Genomic DNA, 24,126 nt, shown 5'->3' with positions numbered 1-24,126 from the left:
CCCCCACTGGAGACAATCTACAAATGCATCTCAATAAGTTTAATGTAATTTCAGTAGATCGTTTCAAAACATGGAACTCATTGATTTTCCAACTACCTTTAAAAGTATTAAAAATTGCTAAAATGTTCTTGTTATTCTAAACTTGAGAAACTGAACTGTAAGCCACAATAATCAAAAATCATTACGCAAATTGTGCTATTTTAATACACTGTTTGAACTTATAGTAAATTAAGTTTTCAAAGATATTCAAATTTGAGAAATATCTGTATCTCCGTCTTTACCACAAGATGGCGCTGTGTTCATGTGCACAGATGGGAACAAGGGTTGCTTAACAAACATAGGGAACCTCGTTTGTTTCCAGGTTTCTCTTGGCAAATGTGTCCATTTGTAGCATGTGACTGACGTTCAAGGAAAGAATCCGGTTCATGAAGCTGGGTTCCATCTTTTTTTCCACATTTTCTTGTTTCTCTGCGACCTGCAGTACGACTACAGGAGTTGGTGTTTCACAATGATCACTCATTAATCACCCACTGTCTAAAATACATTTCAAACCACTGATAGCTGCATCTTGCACTTTCTTCTATAGCTTGGTAGCTTGTACAAAAATCACAAGCTTTAATTTTGTTTATTACAAAGAAAAGCTGTTAAATGCTCATCTTTCTGTCTGGGCAACAGGAAGTTGCTCAGTGTGTTAACATAGTTGGTTTTTCTCTAAAAAGCCACAGAAGGTATTTTCTGATTATGTAAGGATCCTATTCCGGCATTAGCTGCACACATGGGGTGGCACATAGAGAGGAAGGTCTTAAGGGAGTTTTTCTGTCTTGGTTTCCATAAAACAGTCAACAGAGAGACTGTGGAGGACTGTGGTTCACTGAGCCTGGGGGAAAAAAGCCCCTATTGATGGTGGGATTTCACAGGGAGAGCTGTGTGCTTTTGGTCACTCACCCAGTGGGTTTTACCCTGAATTCTGATGGACCCACGGTGACCTGACGCCACAGCAGACAGGTGTTTTGGAAGAAACCAGTTACGCACCAATGTATAAGGGATTCACTAGATTTCCAACACTTATTCTTCACTTTGTCTCTTGCTTTTTTTCCTGTTCAAAACTGCCATGCTCGTCGGATTGTTTGGCAGTCATCACGAAACCACAGCAATGTCAGCGTTCGCTATTTAGAAGAATAAAGTACATCCCTTTACATTTTTGGCAACATTGAATTAAGCTGTTTTCTGTGTCTGTTCTGAAAATTGTTAAACAGTTCATTTAAACAAAGAAATAGGTACTATCCTCTCCCATCCCCCAACAAACCCCTAAACAGTTCCCTTGAAATGTGGAAATTCCCAACCCACATGCTCCAATTCCCTCTTTTGTGGCTTCCAGTCTCACTGACCAGTAGTTTACCATTCAAACGGGGGTAGCCAGTAGTTATATAACATTATGTCATGGGGTTCTGTAACTGTAATCTCTGGGAAACGCACACCAACTGAGGTTAAGTCTCATTAGCCGTTAAGGCTCTGAGTCTCAGACCACCCTTATCGTCATGGGGTTTTCAGAAGCGTTTCAGAAGTAGAAATAAAAACATGTTTTGTTTCTTTGTCTCTGTGTACCTGGCCCAAAGAGAAACAGTAATTACACATCAGCCTTGGATTTCAACAGCACGTTTAGATATCTGACATGAAAGTTTGCATGTTTCATGTCAAATTGGGTGGTGTAAAGGTAAAGCTAAGACATTGGTGCTACAGATTTGAATTTCTACATGCTGAAAACTTCCATGGTGTGAAGATGACATGTGAAGACAACGAATGCCACCGCCCTCAACTGCTAGAAATGTAACTTAATTTCATTGTACGCTATGCAGATGCTCTGTCTGCACCAATGAAGAGTTACTCCGCTCCGATTGCTGAATGTTTGAAACGGCTAGAAGTCTGACCAGATTTCTGATTTGACTAATGGGGGAATTCACAGATATTTGGAGAGCATTGAACTTTCACTGACAGATGGTTGGTTAGTCAAGTGATGACATAAAATATGGATGGAAGGATGAAAACTGCAACTTTTGAAGTTGTCATGAAAATGGGAATAAGTTGTCTTGGTTTTAGATATCACCATTGTTTAGGATTTCCAAAAAACTCCAGTATCTGAAATATGTGATTTGGTTATATTTCTTTTGTAAGGAGGTCTTTCCCATCTTCTCCTATGAAGCCATTTTGGAGTTAACCCATTAGGAAGCAGGTTATATGAAGACCCCGGTATTTGTTAGCATATTGACATAGCACTGAACATTAGATATAGTGAATAGAAAGAAATAGAACTAAAACATATGTTTTGTTGATTTAAGTCACTAAAAGACAATTTCTGACTGAAATTGACTCGAAACAATTTTGAAACCATAGATATCTTTTATTAGCTTCTCTAGTGGCCACACAATTTAGTTGTATCATTTAGCTAATCAATTTAGCAATATGAATTAGCTACACAACTTAGCTACACAATTTAGCTACATCATTTAGCTACACAGTTTAGCTATATGAATATAACTGAATTATATTCAGTTATATATAACCCTACACAACAGCTACACAGTTGTGTAGGGTTAGGGTAAGCCTACACAGTTTAGCTACATCATTTAGCTACACAATTTAGCTATATGAATTATTTACATAATTTACCTATATGAATTAGCTACATAATTTAGTAAGAGTTTAAACTGGAACAGAAATTTATCAAAAGGCTTTTAGCCATTGTTCATCTCCTAACAAATAACATTAAACTGCTTTGCTTAAAGACATATTGAACATCTCTGGCTGCTGTGCTGGTTGCTGGGCTCTGCTCCTCACATGTTGGGTTTACAATGGAAATTTCTGTGTCATGCTGCTGAAAGCAGTTTGTTTAGAGAGGTTGTAAAACCCGTTGTAGTTCCCACTACTGTTTAAATGCTGGGGTGAAAACAGAACCGTTTAAACTTCATTCAGACCCTGAGCTTATATATTTTTTTACCAGAGCCGGCGGTGGAAACACCACAAGCTGAAATTCCCAGCTCCAATTTCTGCTGATTTTCCTACGTCGTTGATGTCTTGCGCTATCAAAAGACTCCGGTGCTTTCCAGTTTTTATTTTAAGGAAAACTTTTCCATTCGCATTGTAATATTTTACTCGACATCAGCATCACGTGTGCGTTCCCCCTCCCCACCATCACTCTCGCTTTGAGTACCTCGACACTGGCAGGGGAAAGGGGGACATTGAGCGCTCATGGCTGCGTTTGGTGGAATTTTAGATTGAGTTTCTCGGCAACAGTTTAACAGACGAAAACTTTGCATTTTCACAGTACATTATGGTTTTGACTTCACTCGGAACATATTTGCCTCCCTATTAATTCTCTCCAGTTGCAGTTTTGGGGTCGGTTTGCATGGAGACTCGCTTCTTTAGAAAGTGATTTCGAAACACTAATCTTATTTCTGTCAGGATGACACAGTTGACAGTTTTTCGGGGATTTCTTCATTTGTTGTACCTGGAAGTCGTCCATCGGGTTGAAAAACGGCCGTTTCTTATGCAATACACACTCTGATCCGGCATAGTGGAGGACTTTAAACGGGAACGGATGAAGAAAGAAAATCCCACGCATGTGTTGGTGTGTGCATAAGTGTTCTGATTATGCTGGACAATCCCTGCATTCCTGCTCGCAATGGACGTTCATCCACTTACCCAACACTCACCTGGCTTGCACCTAAAGCCTTCCCTAATGCTGCAGCCTGTGTGTGACTCACCTAATTCTTCCAGGCATAAAGCAGCAGTTTGAACCTACTCACTCGGTGGCCTGATGGGCCACGTCACAGGCGAGTCTGCAGGAGAGTTTCAAAGCCACGGCATCGGCTTAGGGCTTAGCTTGGTGGTGGGAAACATGGAGGGGTTACTGAATGGGGGTCTACCTGGCTGGGGGTTAAGTGGTTCTGTTCAGGTTTTTTCTTTAAAGGGACGGTATCACATAAAATCAACCTTTTTGAGCTTTACATCATGTTACAATGTTATTCCCTCATCATAAACGTACCTGGAGTGTTGCCTTGATTCTTTTGTAGATTTTTTTGAAAAATCCTTAAATCTCCATGGCAACCATTCAGCTGTGTAAAACACCTGGATGGACCTAGTGCAGCCATCGAAGCGAAGCGGTTTCCAAGCTTCCACCTCACAGAGCAGCTCTTCCCCACTCAGCTCCTTCAGACTAGCCAGCAGCAATTAGTAAACACCTGGTGGAACTGCTCATCTGCTGAGCTCATTGTAGGAGATACTTCTCAGTGCAACGCTGGTAAAAATGTTGTTAAAGGGTCAATAGAGGAGCCATGTTGGGATGACTTCCTGAAGGCAGAGTTTCACAAAGAGCGGGAGTTTTTAAAGAGACAGTCATATTTGCTATATACAGCATTTTTATAAAAACTGAAGTTAACATAGTTGCCTGATTGTGCAATGATATGACACTGTGTGGCTAGAAAACACATCACACCCTTGAAATGTTCTTTAACAAGACCCAAACTGATCACAACAAGATCAGATGAATGACATAACCCTCAAACTAAATAAATGTCATAAATACAAGGAGACATACAAGAAGTCAAAATGACAATGAAGATTTTAGATTTTAAGACAATATCTTAGAGACAGAAAAAAAAATCTGATTTCCTCTTAAAGGTAATAGCTACACTGATGAGGTGCTCAGGAACCCCAGGCTGCTTTAATAGTCCAGCGTAACTGTTAAATGTTCCTCAGACTCGACTTAAGAGCAAAGGAGATTGGGCTTTCTCTGTCGTTTCTCCAATTCTTCGGAATAAGTTACCATTCCAGATTAGATCTGCCCACAGTCTGGGTTTCTTAAAAACGTATTTGCATTCGTTGGCATTCAGTTGAGGTCTGACGCTGTAACGTTTCTGTTGTAATGTTTTAGTTTTACTCTCTTTCAGTTCTTTCGTTCTGGGTTTTTTCTTCCCCATACGTCCTTGTTCAACCTGTTCTCCCTCCAACCAAATACGTGACAAATACATCTCCGTTCCTGCCCCCCCAACTGCAACAGCTGTTTCACTGAGCCAACTAAAACAACACAGAAACACTCTGTCCTCCACCTTCAAGACCAACAGATTCATTCATTAACCTGTTGCCAAAGTAACCAGTTCCTCATGTTCCCTGCATGCGTCTGCAGAACTCCTTTTTCTGTAGTTTTCCCGGTCAGCAGTCTGTCTCAGAGCTGTGGTACGGCTCAGGGATTCTCCCAGACGCAGACAGGATATGAGTCACTGATATGAACGCTATCGAAGCCAGTTGATCCCAGACTAAAGGAAGCAGGTGAGACGGAGGTCACCTGGAGGTCAGACACACAGGCGTGTGAACTAGGCTGATTCTGGAGCAGCTGCCTTAGCTGTAGTTAGACTGTTTATAGATGTGGATGTATTGATGTCGCAAGCCCCTTTTTTTCCACTGTTGAGAAAAGAATTGTAGACACTAAAAGTTTATATAATCTATGTTACGGATGGGCTGTCAGTCAGACCCAATCTAAACTTTGCACCAGAGATAGTTATTGCAGGAATAGTGCCCAGGGTGAACCTTCTTCTGGCCCACCAAAATAAATGCAAATCTTTTAAAAAGAAATAAACATCCAGTGAAAATTGGTAGCCTTTTCATTTTTTCAGAATCATTAAGAACTGAACAAAGATTTGTGTATTTGTTGTCTGGATGTTTGGTTTATGAAAACCGTTTTTAGCGGAGTAAGTGCTTTTAAATATTTTTTTAAAACTTGAGTTTTTAGTCGTTTGTTTTTTTTAGTTTCCATTAAGCAAATGTATTTTTGTAATTCCAATTTGCGCAATCCTATTACCAATGAAAATGTCGCTACTGAAAACCAAAATGTAACTCCCAATAAGAAATGTCAACAGAGATAGCACCCTCCACACGTGTAGTTAGCTGTGGGACAGATATATTACCCGGTACATCCAGTCATTTATTACCTATCCCCTCTTGTTCTTGCAGGTTCACCAGTGCCTTGTTTCCACTCAGCGGTGGAAACGTCACAGGTCGATGGAACCTTTTTATGGTTGTGTAGATTCAGGAAATTGCTTCCACCACCAGCTGGAATCTCACTTGGCTAAACCCAAACACCCAACATTGTGTCGTACTAGCACAACGACAAACGTGACACACTAGTATGTCCCGGGTTTGTCGCGGGCGGTGACCGTGTTGTGAGACGCCAATAGCTTCACCGTCTTAAAGACCTGCAACTGAAGGAGGGTTCTCTTTAGAGCAAAAAGTGTGTGGTTGTGTGTGTGTTTTTTTTTTGGGAGGAACCAGTTGTGTTGATTTGTTTCTCTCACTTCACAGTCAGAGGGCTGAACAGCTGTCAGAGCTAAAAGTTACAATGGGGTTTACTGGAGACTGTCTGAGCTAAACTAGACTTATCTAGTAAAACTTCAGCATCTATTCACAACTCTTGTCCCGCCTGCACATTTCAAATGCCGACAACAAAGGGGAGAAATTGGTCAAATTTAACAGAATGTTTAGGGCTAGCAAAAAAAAACAAACAAATGAGCAATAGCCAACATGGAAGAAGACTGACGGACCCCAAGAGAGACGAGGAAGTGGAAGCAGAGATGGGGAGGGGAGTCTGTGCCACACAAGTTGCCCCGGAGGCCTGAGTGGTCACACTGGTTTGGCAGAAAGGAGGAGGAAGAGTGTGGAAGAGGAGGAGGGGTTGGTGAGTGGGAAGGGGGATTGTATGGGGGGGCGGGGGGAACTGAGGGCAGTTCTTGGTGCCACGTTTGCATCAGGGAACTGTAATTCCTTTCACCCTAGACTGGAAAAGAACTGGCGTGGCAGCTGCAGCACGAAATGTGAACAAAGGAAGACCTGAAAAGATCAGGTTGATGTAGAACGGTAAAAGTCAAAAATTCTTGAATTTTTCTGACAACACGGCTTGAGTAAATGTGCCGTGTCTTCATGGTCATGTCCAGCGGTGACCCTTGTGCCAGTAGTCATGATGTATTGAAATTCTCAAAAAAAAAAAAAGAAAATTGACAGGAAAACACAACGCTTCTATGGCTTTCTTTGAAAAAAAAAAAAAAAGACGTATTTGCTTTAAACTTTTATCTGTGAATGACTAAGTGATAGATTCGAGAAAAAAAATGGTACGGAATCTCAAAATATTATGCGAAAGTAGAAAATTATTTATGTTTTTATGTAAATCTTTTATAAAACATTGCATATCAGAAATTATTGAAACCTTTTGCTGTAATTAACGAATTACATGCACTACTAGTACAAAGGTTGTGCAACTTCTGGCAGTGATTGGATCATAAGTCTTTTTGAAATAAGAAAAATATTGTTGCAGGTTTGTATTACTTAGTGTGCTCACTTAAAACAACATTTAATTCGAACATCCCATTTGCTTTTTTTAATCTTGCATCTGGAACACGGTAAAGTAAAATCTAAATCTGACCTCACTCTAACATGTTTGAGGAAATTCTCCGCTCTTACTGAATTTCCAGTCACCTAGTGGAAATCGGCGTTTTTAACACGTTGCATTTGTTCATGAACAATTCACGTGTAGGATGTGAAAAAATGTTTTCCTGATTTTGTATGTAGCATTAAAAAAAAAAAAGGTTAGTAAATTGACATGTGAACCCAGGACTGAAATTGATGAGGAAATGTTCTCGGTAGCGATGGTGGATCTAAATCTCGGCGTCAGCATTTCAAACTAAACCAGAAACTAATTTCTGTTTCTATTTGCTGAAACGTCACAGAGAACAGCTAGCTAGCATTCTGATAGGTCCTAACAGCTGAAGATAATCACCTAGCCTAAACATGTTAGTGTGTTAAAAGACAGATAGTAAGAGAGTGTGATGTGACTTGCTAGCTTTTCTTGTTTTGCCTTGCAGCCTATGGTAGCTTAAAGTTGTAGCTAACCAAATTGAGCTAACCTGAATGAGATATTTGTGAGTGTTGGGGACTGCGAATAGCTAAAATCTGTGTGTGCTTTTGAGAGCCCCTCTAAAAATGCTTACAGCTGCTTCTTTTTGTAGCTTTAACTCCAAATGTACCTAAATATGCACGAATACACAGAGTGGTAACAGTTATAGTACCACCACAGAAGCTCACATGCTAAAATGAACAAGCCTGAACTTGCATAGCAACTCCAAACGTGCTTCAAATTACATTCAGGCCTTGTACACACGTAGCCAGGTCTTTATAAAATGTTAAATTTCTGCCACATCGCTTAAAGAAATAATATTGTACACACTTGATCGGTTTCTGAAAAGTTTTCATCCACATAAACCCACACTTATCTGCCACTCACCGTTGTTTTAAACGTGTTATACATATAGGGGGCAGTGTCGTGCAAAGCTAAAACCTATGTGAGCCAATCAGATTGCTTCAAAGCAACCATCTGATAGGAGTTAAACATGGCACCATGTCAGTAAAACTTCTTTAAATTGCATGTTAGAATATAAAGTTAATAAAACACTACATAGTGTCAATTGGGAATGATGTCAAAGCAAAAATATAAACGCAACACTTTTGGTTTTACTACCATTGTTTTAAGAGCTGAATTGAAATCAAAACGTGTCAAATCTTACAATGAAACTCAATACCAGTGGGAGCTGTAAAGCGCTCTGAGCTTACGGTAACACCAGCGCGGTGCTTTTCCACGGAAGATCTGACCCATCCAATTGGAGGTTTTCCAAAACTCCGCTGTCGCTGTTGAGCAGCTGCTAGGGAGCAGTGAGTAAGTGTGGTCAGGGGTGACAGCCAGGTGAAAGATTTCTGTTGAATCTGCGCCATGTTTATTTCACCAGATATTTACGAACCACACTCCCATTTTCACTCCCTCAGTCCAAAGATACCAACGTTTTATGACTGATGATGTACAGATGATAAAGGCATACTGGGAGATTAATGTGATTGTGTATTTCGCTTCGTCGCCTCTGGCAGAAATACATTTCTGATCCAACTCTAAATGGCAGCAAATCACGCAAGACACATTCTCTAACCAACTTATCACACCGTCGAATTCCTGATTGAAGTCAGCTTTGGGACTGAGCAGTGCCCTGCAACATACTGTATGTGCCGTTTTAAATCTTTCACATTTTCTCACGTTACAACAACAAATTGTATTGGCATTTATTCTGTAGCACAAAGTGGTGCTTAACTGTGAAGGGAAAGGAAAAGGGCAAAAATATCAATATCAAGGTCAAAGAGACGTGGAGCTACAGATCTAAAGGTGTTTTCTCAAAGTATTGATTCAGACTAATTCAGTATCTCACACACACACATAATATCCAATGATAAAAAATATCACAATATACACTGCTCAAAAAAATAAAGGGAACACTCAAATAACACATCCTAGACCTGAATGAAAGAAATATTCTCATTGAATACTTTGTTCTGTACAAAGTTGAATGTGCTGACAACAAAATCACACAAAAATCATCAATGGAAATCAAATTTATTAACCAATGGAGGCCTGGATTTGGAGCCACACACAAAATTAAAGTGAAATAACACTACACGCTGATCCAACTTTAATGTAATGTCCTTAAAACAAGTCAAAATGAGGCTCAGTATTGTGTGTGGCCTCCACGTGCCTGTATGACCTCCCTACAATGCCTGGGCATGCTCCTGATGAGGTGGCGGATGGTCTCCTGAGGGATCTCCTCCCAGACCTGGACTAAAGCATCCGCCAACTCCTGGACAGTCTGTGGTGCAACGTGACGTTGGTGGATGGAGCAAGACATGATGTCCCAGATGTGCTCAATCGGATTCAGGTCTGGGGAACGGGCTTTAAAATTAACATCCATATTCCCTGCTTCTTGCTCAGCCCAGTAACTATGGCAACCAGTGCCAGTTTAAAAGCCCACTGAGGCTTTCTGCAGTCCACCTTCTGAATATGAAATGAAACTGTGACATCACAATGTGACATGACAATAAAACTCCAAAAGCAGAATTCTGACATCACCAGCGATTACATAAGTTCCTCACATCGATCTACTTTCATCACAACCTTTTAGCAGCCGTTGTTGATACGTTCCTCTTGAGAGTTTATTGAGCAGTTCACAGTAAGATCTTCAACTTTGTTTGGTGAACATTTCTTTTGGAGATCGACATCAAACTTAACTTGAAATCTTTACTGAGTTTCTAGAAAAGTGATTTATCCTAGAACCTGAAACAAGCAAAGGTTACAATGCAGTCCAACCAGCCTAGAGTTGAAGAGGTTGAATTCGACAACATTGTCGAAAGCGAATTTCAGCCACCCAAGCCACCCAAGCACAAGAAGAAGAAGGTGTCATTTGCAGTCTGGTGGGAGCTGCACGCAGCTGAGGAGCTAAAGATGTCTGCTGAAAATATCCAACAGCAGGACCCTTCACTGGTGGTTGAAAATGGATCGATTGCCAAAGCAAAGGAGACAGTGGATCACAAAGGGGACAGACCGACACCTGAGAGTGAGACCAATGAGAAGAACCAGGTACCATTTAAAACCTGGTCGGAGGAACACGTCCCCATTGACCAAGAGATTTCTGCAGGAAATATTGAAAAGCAGAACGATTCACTGGTCAGTGAAGAAGAGTCCATCACTAGAGTGCAGGAGACAATCGATATAGCAGAGAAGGAACAGCCCTCTAAGTCTGAGGAACAGCCACCAACCACCAGGCGTAACAAGAAGAAAAAGATACCGTTTCAAATCTGGCTGGAGAAACATGCCCCTGCTGATCTAAAGATTTCATCTGAAAGTGCTGGAACGGAAGATGTTTCACCAGTTACCGAAAAAGCATCGATCTCCGTACTGCAGGAGACAATCGATCTAGCAGAGAAGGAACAATCCTTTAAGTCTTGCCCAGAAAATGTTAATAAGCAGGACACTTCTCTGCCTGAAGAGGAAAGTGATCAGGCTGTTTCCTTAAAAATGATTTGCGCCGAGGAAACACCACTGGTCACTGAACAAGATTTCATCTCCAAAACACAGGAGACACTGGATCAGCAAGAGGAGGAACAGCCACCAACCACCAGGCGCCACAAGAAGAAAAAGATACCGTTTCAAATCTGGCTGGAGAAACATGCCCCTGCTGATCTAAAGACTTCATCTGAAGGTGCTGGAACGGAAGATGTTTCACCAGTTACTGAAAAAGCATCGATCTCCGTACTGCAGGAGACAATCAATGTAGCAGAGAAGGAAGAGTCCTTTAAGTCTTGCTCTGAAAATGTTGATAAGCAAGACACTTCTCTGACTGAAGACAAAGGTGATCAAGAAGATTCCTTGAAAAAGGAGATATGTGCCGAGGAAACACCACTGGTCACTGAACAGGGTTTAATCTCCAAAACACAGGAGACACTGGATCAGCAAGAGGAGGAACAGCCACCAACCACCAGGCGCCACAAGAAGAAAAAGATACCGTTTCATATCTGGCTGGAGAAACAGGCCCCTGCTGATCTAAGGATTTCATCTGAAAGTACTGGAACGGAAGATGTTTCACCAGTTACTGAAAAAGCATCGATCTCTGTACTGCAGGAGACAATCAATGTAGCAGAGAAGGAAGAGTCCTTTAAGTCTTGCCCAGAAAATGTTAATAAGCAGGACACTTCTCTGCCTGAAGAGGAAAGTGATCAGGCTGTTTCCTTAAAAATGATTTGCGCCGAGGAAACACCACTGGTCACTGAACAAGATTTCATCTCCAAAACACAGGAGACACTGGATCAGCAAGAGGAGGAACAGCCACCAACCACCAGGCGCCACAAGAAGAAAAAGATACCGTTTCAAATCTGGCTGGAGAAACATGCCCCTGCTGATCTAAAGACTTCATCTGAAGGTGCTGGAACGGAAGATGTTTCACCAGTTACTGAAAAAGCATCGATCTCCGTACTGCAGGAGACAATCAATGTAGCAGAGAAGGAAGAGTCCTTTAAGTCTTGCTCTGAAAATGTTGATAAGCAAGACACTTCTCTGACTGAAGAAGGTGATCAGGCTGTTTCCTTAAAAAAGGAGATATGCGCCAAGGAAACACCACTGGTCACTGAACAAGATTTCATCTCCAAAACACAGGAGACACTGGATCAGCAAGAGGAGGAACAGCCACCAAAGACCGGGCGCCACAAGAAGAAAAAGATACCGTTTCATATCTGGTTGGAGAAACATGCCCCCACTGATCTAAGGATTTCATCTGAAAGTACTGGAACGGAAGATGTTTCACCAGTTACTGAAAAAGCATCGATCTCCGTACTGCAGGAGACAATCGATCTAGCAGAGAAGGAAGAGTCCTTTAAGTCTTGCACTGAAAATGTTAATAAGCAAGACACTTCTCTGTCTGAAGAAGGTGATCAGGAAGATTCCTTGAAAAAGGAGATTTGTACAGAAGAACCTGTGATTTTTACAACACAGCTGGTCACCAAAAAGAAATCCATCCTGAAATCACAGAAGAAAGTGGATCAAAAAGGGGAGAAACAGACATCAAAGACAAAGCGCATCAAGAAGACGCCATTATTATGGAAATCTTTCCCCGAGTCAGACGCTTGTGTAGATCTAACATTTTTGACACAAAATAGTGACGTCAATAACGGTCCTCTGCCAGAAAAACCAAGTTATCAGTCAGCTTTGCCCAGCAGAGGAAAGAAAACATTTTGGAAAGTGTTCCCTGAATCAGAACCTCGCATTGACCTAAATTTCTTTGCTGAACATATCGAAGGGCAAGATGTTTCAGTTCCGGCAAAACATGGTGAACAGGTAGCTTCCTTGGAAAATCAGTGTTATTCCAAGGACACTGTGATTTCCACAACAAGTCAAGCAAAGTGTTTGTGTCAGGCCAAATCGAAGGAACCTGAATTGGGAAGTATCGAACTACAGAAATACTTAATGAGACAGCTTGATGAAATGTTCGACATAAATCGTAAACTAAGTGCTAAACTCAAATACCAGAACGATCTGTTGAAGAAAGTATTCTCAGAGCAAAGACAAAACAGGAAGTCAACAGGGTGGGGCCACGTGTGGGTTGAGTGATTGGTGGGAATTTAAAAAGAGCTACTGATTCTGTTAATTGGACATTTTAGATAATATTAAAAAGCAAAGACATCAGTACTCATGTTCATCCATTGTAAGATTTTTATTTCTAATTCTAAACAGAAAATAAGACAACCACATTTATTAATTAAAGGGAGATTTAGAAAAAGAAAATGTAAACAACATGGAACAAAAAGAGACTTTTAGAAGTTTAAACCTATACAAATTGGGGAAAATTTGGAAAACTATTTATCTTTCTGGGAAAGATATATCTATATCTAACTATATCTATCTATCTAGAATCTAGATAGATAGATAAATTTAGATCTATCTATCTATCTATCATCTATCTATCTATCTATCTATCTATCTATCTATCTATCTATCTATCTATCTATCTATCTATCTATCTATCTATCGAAATATATATATATATTTCTATATAAATCAGAAATATAGATTTAGATATCCATCTATCTCTCTATATATATATATATCTACATATATATAGATCTATGTCTATATACCTATGTATATATAATCTACACATCTATATCTGTAGCTCTATCTGTAATCCATAAATCTATAGATCTATATATCCATAAACCTATATATATATTTCTGATTTATAAATAAATCAGAAATATAAATTTAGATATCTATCTATATATCTAAAGATATATATATATATATATATATATATATATATATATATATATATAGAGAGAGAGAGAGAGAGAAAGATCTAGATATATAGATATATCTATCTACATAGATCCATCTACCTAGATAAAGAAATATATATCTATATAGATATACATATCTATGTATATATATATATATATATATATATATATATATATATATATATATATATATATATATATATATACATACAGATATATCTATATGTGTATATAGATCTATCTGTTTATATATCTATGTATATATAATCTACACATCTATATCTATAGATATCTCTCTCTCTCTCTCTCTATATATATATATATATATATATATATATTTATATATATATATAATCTACACATCTATATCCATAAATATATACACAGTATATGTATATATATATATTTACAGTATATTTATATATATAAATAATAACCTATTGGTATTTTTATCATTGGATGATGTGTGTTTCTCTGTCCGGCTTATTAAACAAACGGCCAGGCAGAGATTATAAGAGGAGCTGCAAAAGTAAATGAGGTGGATTAGCAGCGCTTGCTAATTTCTGATGGGCTCATCCAGGACATGCTACATGGAATATTGACTCTGCTGCGCTGATATTGAGCTGTTGGCATATCATGACAGTCATGAGTTAAGACAGTAAGTCTTAAGTCAGAGGCCTGTTCAGATTCATTGTGAGACTGTCTGCTATTGCACATCCTCCCTGCCCACAGCATCACCGTCCACTTTTAGTTGGGTGAGCTACCACAATGCTTAATTTACATTTAGAATAAAAGATACATTTGTGGATTGAATTGAATTAAATTCAGAGCCGATATGTTTTTTTTGTGTTTTTTTTTTTTTTTTACATATTTGTCAAAACTCTCACTGTGTTGTGACAGTAAAATATGACACTGATAATCTGTGAAAAGATCGATCTCCTCCGTGAGCTACTATTGCCATCTGGAGGAATGCACCAAAAACAACCAATTAGAGCCAGGAGGAGGGGCTTAGCGGTGTCAATCAAGCTAATGTACTTGCTGCTCAACGTGCTAATGGCGGAGAAACAACTTAACGTTACAGAAAAACCGTTTAACTGCCCTCATTGATAGCGCTAACCCCGGCTTCCTAGTGCTGATTGTTTTCTTTAATTAAAACTGTGAGAAGGCAGAGGAACCCCCAGATTATCTGCCTGATACCATACGCACAGTTTCAACAAATATTTCAAAAATACGAATTTTTTAAGTCACAAGCTTTAAATCAAAACGTCGTTGTTGTTTTGTTTTGTTTTTTTATTTGGATCTGATTTAACCCCAAACCCTCCCAACAAACCCCCTGCGGCTTTGTGTCCAAGATTAGAACCAAGCGAATGTGGTGACAGAAAAACCGCCGCCGTGCTCACAGGACAGCTGTTTCCAGCCCGCTGTTTTCCCCACACGGTCACCAAGGATACTGGAAGCATCAAAATACAGCCACAAAGACAAATACCAACATCTGTGTGTGTGTGTGTGTGTGTGTGCGTGTGTGTGTGTGTGTGCGTGTGTGTGTGTGTGTGTGTGTGTGTGTGTGTGCGTGTGTGTGTGTGTGTGTGTGTGTGTCTGCTTGAGATGGGTCAGTTAGGTTCAGTCTGGGCAGTAATGTGAGACCAAGATGAAACACTCAGACATCAGCACATTCTTCTGGGCCTCGGTTTTCTTCTGGCAGCAGGAAAGAAAAAAAAAACTGGAGGAGAGAGGAAGGTTAAAGTGAAGGAGATTTGCCGTAAACATGTCAGCCGGTGGACGACACGGCCGTCTCCCGGGATGTTTGGTCGACACCTCCGTCAGCTCTCATCAGAACTATACATTCATTTCAGCAGCTGTAGATTTCTATAATGGTATATTTTTGAGGCGGTTTTGCATGAATGTGCCCTCAGCCTGGTCAGCCTCATGACGGCGGTTGATGGGAGGAGCTAACTTCCCACAAATATCGTCTGAAGATCTGCAAATCAGACCAGAAACGAAGCTATAGCATAGAAATGATTGTTGTGGTGCGACTGTAGGAGCATTAACAGGCCATTTCTTATCCCAGCCAGCAAGGCTTTTGTTTGGAGATTAGGGTGTATAAAAAAAAAAATAATAAAAGCAACCCAACAAAAATTTTAGGTTGGCTGTCAGGGCGGAAAAAAAACAACAAACAAAACTCAGATTCTTCCATCTGAACCGCAGAGTTTAACAAGTTCATTTCTTCAAACTTGACACAGATGCTCAAGATTACAGCGATCATGAAAATGCACATCACCCTTCCATCCGCCAATTTAAGGCTCCGTATGCTTTCATAAATCTGCCAGTCTGAACCCCTGATGGCCGCTGTCGCACAATCATGCTAAAGACTTCCAGCTGACAAAATGCATGTTTTATATTTCTGAACTTATCCACTTTCAGTCGCCTTACGGCCCCAAATCTCAACATACTTTACTGGGATTTATGAAAGACTAACTCAAATAATATGAAATTAGCAATGGGAGGGAAATAAATACATGGTTGTGAAACCTTTTTAAACGGCTATCGTGACTCGATATTTTGTAATATTCACTGCGGTTACAACTGCAGGTCTTTTACAGAACATTTTCATCCAGAGCCCGTTCCAACCTTCCAGACTGGATCAATGTTTAAGTATCGCTACAGACTCCTAGATACTGTAGATTTGGGTGCTTTGGACTAGATGAAGTCTTTAAGCTGCATGTTTAAAGATGTTGTAGCTGAAGTCATCAGAGAGGAACTGGACAGAGATTGAACTTTAGGCAAATGCTTTCAAACACTTCTGCAAATCTACTAATAGAACAGGTTTGGTGTAGCACTTAAGCCAACACTTAGCACACCTAGCTTCCCCAAAATAAATTTTTCCGGCTGAGTTCTCGAGCCGCTAACTTACTTAGCGATTCTGTAACATTCAACGTTATGTTGAAGTTTTTGTTATTGGCTGTTAAGAATTCTTCATGTAGTTGGACGTTTATATTTATGCACTTATTTTGAAGCGGCAACTATAAAACTGGAAAACTGACTCAAGCGTGTGTCCCAAACAATCACTTCTTCAAGCACAACCATAAGGGAAGGTGCGCAGTAACAAATTTGACTATGTTGAGGGAGATATATTATGTTGACATAAAGTCATTGATTGAATTTAGCTTCTGCTAAATGCCTTGTTGGTATAGTGTTACTATAGACAATGGAGGGATGGTGAACTCAATGGGACAGAGAGAGAGAGAGAGAGAGAGAGGGTTCAAGCTGTTGTTGTTTCCACTTTTTATTCTTTATTCTTTATTTTGCAAGCTCACTCCCTCCTGTCTGCTTCAAGGACTGACTGCCTCATTTTCTCCATTCTTTTCTTCATTTTTTCTGATTCAGCCAGCCCCTTTTAACATCCCACATCCTCCGACCCTCTGCGTGCAGAGGGGAAAAAATGTAGACTCCACACTAATTATGTAGCTGGAAGCGCTCATGGTCGCTCTTCTGCCTGTATCAAATTCAAAGTTTGGAAACCCTTCCACAGCAGAGAATGTGTTTTCACATAGCACAACAGCTAGCTAGATCGCGTGGAGGACGGTAACTATTTGCTACACTTCGGCTTAGGTTTAACATGTTAATAACTGGCTGCTACTTCTGGCTAAAAGAGTCAACCTTTTTTAAAAATACTGGAATTTTAATAATTCCCATTTAAAACCCTTCTACAATATGGGAATTTTGCATTAGTTAAAAAAAAGTCTGCAGTGAATCATGCTGCTTTCTGTCTAGCCATGAATGCTGCTGGCATGGTGAAAAACAAATGTGAGGAAATGAAGGACATTTTTTATGACGCAAAGTTGTGCCACTTTGTGTAACACTTGATGCCCTCCTGTTCTGAATGGTGTGTGTATGCTGAGCTCAAAGTGGTACAATTCACAGTGTTCTGCTAAATCATGATCAGGGGTATGCTACTTTCCATAGGTTGTTTTTTTAAATTTATGTTAAAGGATAAACTAACCACCTGGGAAAAACTGTCAGTGCCTTCACTGTTCCCAAATTTCACCATTAACTACTTTTTCACTTTCAAACATCTAGCATTCCGATGTGAGTGAAGCAGCTGCATAGTGTGGTTGATTCTGTGGTACAGATGCTTGTCATTGGGGCTTAAAGGTTACAATTATTGTGACATCCATGATCTAAGTAAATACCAATTGCAAATGTAACCCACATAAAGTGGGTATGCCACTTTAAGAGAAGAGGTTAAGGAAGCTGGGTGGTCTGCCTGGCCAATGAGAAGTTTGGTTTCCAGAGCGTCTGGACCAATCAGGGTGCAGGCTGCCGTTGTGGATCCCGCCCTTCTCCCCCGGGTCTGCAGTACCGTTGGTTTTGCTCTAGAGATCCGACGCGGTGAGACTGCTGAGCGGGGCAGCGCCAGAGTATGTATCCCGACAGTTAAAAGTATTTTTTACGTGCTGTATTAACTGTATTGTGGATAAACTCTTTTGTAAATAGATTTTATGTTGATTGTCCAGCTTTTGTGCTGGAAATTATTTATTAAATGAATACAAACTGAACTTCAGTTTTTTACCGTTAGAGCCGTTAGGAATCGTTGGCTCTTTCTGGCAGTTATTTCAGCTTGTTCTTCGTAGATAAAAGGTAAAATTTAGGCTTTAACATAATTTTATTTTATTAAGTTTATATTATTTAGATCAAATATGCCTTGTTACATCGTTTAGTGCCCCACGCATCCGGATTGAGACCCACTATACGGTTGTCTGAAGTGTGTCGCACTGAGATCGGTGAGCATATTCGGAGCCTTTTATTTGTGTTTTTGTCGTTTGTTACATTGTTGTTAAAAAAATATCCGTTGTTTTAGTAACTAGGTAATGTTTTGTTACTGTGTTGGAAAGAAGGATTAAAGCTAGAACGGCTTGGTAAAGTCCTGTATTTCTGCTGGTCCTGTCTGTTGACAGGTCAGGTTTTTTTTTATACTGGATCATTCCTGAAGTGGATCCCTCCTTTGATATTGATGGCGAGCCTTCCCACCTGGACCTAAAGAGAGAACCAGATTTCGTCTACCCCATTTGGAGTCATGCTGCACCCTGCGGTGTGGTAGGAGAGCAACATACATCTTCACACACGGTTATGTGTGAAACCTACAACTGACATTCTCCATTATTATTGTTTTTTTTATTTATTGATTTTTGGACAATACTGTTTGGATTGTTTTATTTCGGACATTGTGCCGCACAGCTGTGGTGGAAATTCTCCTGTGAATGAAGTTGAATCAAACCAAATTGGGATTAATTTGATTAATCTGCTGACTAATACAATTTGGAGTGCAGATTACCAGGGTGCACCCGAATTATTTGAAATTAAGAATTAGCACTTGGCCAAGTATTATTGTTATTTCTTTTTTTTTTTCATTTTATTGTGTGTAATTTTATTTTCATAATTGTGTGTTTTGTGCAACTGTTAATTGTGTGTTTTCTGTCACTAAAACCAGTTCTTTAAATACACCCAACTGCCCTTGTGTGTCATTTAAACACTCCACTGTGCTCCGATAGCCGAACCTATTGGCCCATTTATCCAAAATATATGTAATACCCTTCTCTACTGTGTTACAGAGGAAGCTATGGCGAGCCAGCCAGGAGCATGAGTGTGTGTGTTTAAGTGTCAGACATCTTACACATATTGTTAGAACGTGCCAAGTACTTCTCCTTAAAAACAAAAAAAAAATAAAAAACCAAATATGGATGTGGTACTCCGGGAGTCCATCCAAATTCCCCATTCTGTGGTTGTTAGTGGTTTAACAGGGTCAGAGACAGATGAGGAAGTGTCAACCTTTCTCCAGAAGTATGGTTCCATTAACCGTTACATTTGCTTAGATGATCCTAAGTCAGATTACCATAAAAACATGATCGTTGAGTTTGCACATGAAACTGCCATGCAGACATTGGAACCATTGTTGCCTCTTCAGTTTCCAAGCATGACTCAAGCAGGCATTGTGTATGAGTTAAAGGCTTTAGGAAGTGTCTACACCATAGATGCCAGAAGCAAAGCTACTAAGATGTACATGGAACAGCTCTCTGAAATTGCCAGGCTGAGTGGAAATTCATTAGGAGAAATGTTGAAAGAAGAACTTAAAAATCTGGTTTCATCTGCAGAATGTGCCTTTTCCCAATCACTTCAGACTGATCCAGAATCCTCAGCTCCGCAGAGTCCGACCCCACAAAAAGATTCAACCATCAAAAGAAATGTCCCATCTTCTGAAACCCCTCAGTCAGTGATGCCTACAGATCCCATGACTTTGACATCAGCAAATGATCCAAGTAAGCCTCTCATCCCTTCCATTTTCAGAAAAAACCTGATTGATCTCAATCCCTCGCAGACTTTCTCTGTCTCATCTGAATCCACTGCTACGCCCCTAATCGATGTCAATCCACCTGCAGTTCAGCGAGTGGTGGTTGAGCATGTGGTGCGCAGTAATGATAACTCACCCCAGTTTGCTTCACCCAGTAGACTTAGAGCTTTTTCAGGCAAGAGTCCACGACCAAGCCATGAAGCAGATTATGATACATGGCGTGCAAGTGTCGAAATTCTTATCAGAGATCCATCTGTGTCAGACTTGCATTGCACACATCGTGTATTGGACAGTCTTCTTCCTCCTGCTTCTGAAATGATCAAACATTTGAGCCCACAGTCTAGTCCCTCAACTTATCTCCAGTTGCTTGACTCTGCCTACGGGACAGTTGAAGATGGTGACGAGCTTTATGCTAGGTTCATGAGCACGTTCCAGAATGATGGAGAATTACCTTCTGTTTTCCTGCAGAGATTGCACACTGCTTTAAGCAAAACAATGAGACGTGGTGGTGTGTCCGCTCCAGAGTTTGACCAACAGCTTTTAAAGCAGTTCTGTAGAGGCTGTTGGGAGAACACTTTAATAGTCGATCTTCAGTTAGAACAAAAGAAAGAAAAACCTCCTACCTTTGCAGAATTGTTGCTCCTTCTTAGGACAGAAGAAGATAAACAGGCTGCAAAAATGACTCGCATGCGACAGCATTTCAGCCATACTAAGTCTGGTGCTTGCAAGCAGCGTGCCATGTCACAAGTGCATCTTGCACATGACACAAATGATTTGATAAATAAGACTGATTTTGAGATGCTCAAGCAACAAATTGCTGACCTCAGCATTCAGGTGAAGAGCATTGTGTCAGGGAGTCAAAAGCCAAAACAACCTAAGCAACAAAAAGCAAAGTCTGTTCCTCTAAGTGTCACACATGAAGCCCATGTGGTGAAACCAAAAACAAGCTATCCTTCCACATTTAAAGCAAATGGCAGACCACGTCCCTGGTACTGTTTCCAGTGTGGAGAGGATGGCCATGTTGTTTCAGTCTGTGATAAAGCACCAAATCCTTCCCTTGTAGCAGCTAAGAAAAAACAGCTGAGAGAAAAGCAGGCTGCTTGGGAAGCCTCCAATGCTTCTCAAAGTGAGACACATTTAAACTAGTGTCTGCTCTCATAGAGGGACATATGGGAGCGAAGTTACAAAACTCCAGTCCCGAAACCATAAAATCTGTTGTCAAGAGTGTTGAGGTAGAAGGGTCAAAATTGCCACATGGCCTTGTGGGAACTAAAACCACAGCTCAAGTATACATTGTAGGGAAAGAAACAAACTGTCTTCTGGACACAGGTTCGCAAGTCACAACTGTGCCCCAGTCCTTTTATGAAGAACACCTTTCTGATCTGACCATTCATTCTTTAAATGATTTGCTTGAAGTGGAGAGTGCTAATGGCCAGTTTGTTCCCTATTTAGGATATGTCGAGCTTACCATCACCTTTCCAAAAGAGTTTGTCGGTTCTGATATTGAAATTAACACTTTGGCCTTGGTTATTCCTCACCTCCGCTCTGCAGCCCATGAACAAGTGCTTATAGGCACAAACACACTAGACGTTCTTTATGCTGATTACCGGAAACGTTCATCTTTTCAGCCTTTGATGAATGGATATCAGGCTGTTCTCAAAATACTTGAGATACGACAAAGGGAGCTTAACTACAGCAGTCTTGGTTGTGCAGAACTAACGGGCAAGTTGCCTAGAGTTGTTCCTGCAAGACAGACCACTGTTGTTGAAGCTTCTGTTCATGTTGATCAATTGAACATTCAGAGAGATGTCATTCTTGAGCAACCATCAGCTTCTTCTCTACCGAATGGCTTACTCGTTTCAGCGATTGCAGTAACTCTACCAAGCAAACGCTCATGTCATATTCCTGTCGTACTAAGAAATGACACCAATCATGATATAGTCATTCCTCCCAAAACCATTGTGGCAGATGTTAATGCTATAGTACAGGTGTTACACAAAGAACACACTGTCAATGAACCAGATGGTTCTCAATTTCAAGCAAAGTCTTCCCCAGAACTGAGCTTTGATTTTGGAGATTCACCTTTATCCACTGAATGGAAAAGGCGAATAACAAAAATGTTAAACACCATGCCAAACGTTTTCTCTCAGAATGACCTAGATTTTGGCCATACTGATAAGGTGAAACACAGAATCAAGCTCAGCGATGAGACGCCTTTTAAGCAAAGAGCACGTCCGATACACCCCAACGATGTGGATGCTGTGAGACAACATCTACAGGAACTCCTTGAATCTGGAGTCATACGGGAATCTGAATCCCCATTTGCTTCCCCAATCGTTGTGGTTCGCAAAAAGAATGGTTCTGTTCGTCTGTGTGTGGATTACAGAAAGCTGAATATGCAGACCATTAAAGACGCCTACGCTCTTCCAAAACTGGAAGATGCTTTCACTGCACTTGCTGGTTCTAAGTGGTTCTCTGTTTTAGACCTCAAGTCAGGCTACTATCAGGTCGAAATGGAAGAAGCAGACAAGCATAAGACTGCATTTGTGTGTCCAGTTGGATTCTGGGAATTTAACAGGATGCCCCAAGGAATAACGAATGCACCTTCAACTTTCCAAAGACTGATGGAAAAGTGTGTTGGTGATATGAACCTAAAAGAAGTTTTAGTGTTCATTGACGACCTGATTATTTTCTCATCGTCCCTGGAAGAACATGAACAGCGCTTGCAGCGTGTTCTTGGACGATTGATGACATATGGTTTGAAACTGGCACCAGAGAAGTGCAAGTTCTTTCAAACATCAGTGAAATACCTTGGTCACATTGTTTCTGAGAGAGGAGTTGAAACTGATCCTGAAAAAGTTGCGGCCTTAAGTACCTGGCCAATCCCCGCAAATCTTAAAGAACTTCAATCCTTTTTAGGATTTGCTGGATACTACCGACGGTTCATTCAAGGGTACTCTACTATTGTAAAACCACTTAATGAACTAACGTCTGGTTATCCACCACTCAGAAAGCTGAACAAGAAGCAGAAGATAAATCCAAGTCCAGAGTATCGCAACCCAAAGGAATCCTTTGGTGAGCGGTGGACATCCCAATGTCAGAAAGCCTTTGATGACATAATAGGAAAGCTAACATCAGCTCCAGTCTTAGGATTTGCAGACCCCCAACTTCCGTATGTCCTACATACAGATGCCAGCACTGTTGGCCTTGGGGCTGCATTATATCAGGTTCAAGATGGTCAATCTCGAGTCATAGCTTTTGCGAGTCGAGGACTTTCAAAGAGCGAGAGGAAGTACCCGGCTCATAAGCTCGAATTCTTGGCCCTTAAGTGGGCAGTCACAGAAAAATTTTCTGATTACCTATATGGTACAGACTTCACAGTAGTGACTGACAGCAACCCACTGACATATATTTTAACATCCGCAAAGCTTGATGCGACAGGGTACAGGTGGTTGTCCAGTCTTTCTACTTACTCATTCAATCTTCAGTACAGAGCCGGAAAGCAAAATCTAGATGCTGACGCACTCTCTCGCCGACCTCACGATCCACCAAAGGATGATTATGCATCCAAGAAGGAGAGTGAGAGAATCCGGCAGTTCACACTGTACCATCTGAGCAATCCTGACAATCCAGAAACTGTTCCCAAGGAAGTGATAAAGGCAATTTGTGAACGTCATATGGTTACTTCATCTGTAGCTGGTGTTCAAGCCACCGCTCCTGGGTTGACATTAGTTGAATCCCTCACTCACCAGTCCACAGCCATTCCCGACTGCTTCCAGCAGGAACAAGTGGATGGGTCCCCTCTGGTCCATTCATTTTCAGAAGAAGAGTTGAGGCAAAAACAAACATTAGATCCTGCTATCAATGCAGTCATTGTACTCTTGGAGACTGGTGAAACTCCATGTCCCAGCCTTAGGTTGGAACTCCCAGAACTACCTTTGTTACTCAGAGAGTTGTCGCGGTTAGAGATCCAGAATGGAATTCTCTATCGTAAGCGAAAAGACGGTCCAAATGTCTCATATCAGCTTGTGCTTCCTGAGGCGCTAAGAGCTACAGCACTTAGGAGTCTTCATCAT

The sequence above is a fragment of the Xiphophorus maculatus genome, chromosome 10 (genome assembly GCF_002775205.1).
Source record: "Xiphophorus maculatus strain JP 163 A chromosome 10, X_maculatus-5.0-male, whole genome shotgun sequence".
Taxonomy (NCBI): domain Eukaryota; kingdom Metazoa; phylum Chordata; class Actinopteri; order Cyprinodontiformes; family Poeciliidae; genus Xiphophorus; species Xiphophorus maculatus.
The sequence above is the reverse complement of the archived record's forward strand: the minus strand, read 5'-3'. Positions refer to the sequence as shown.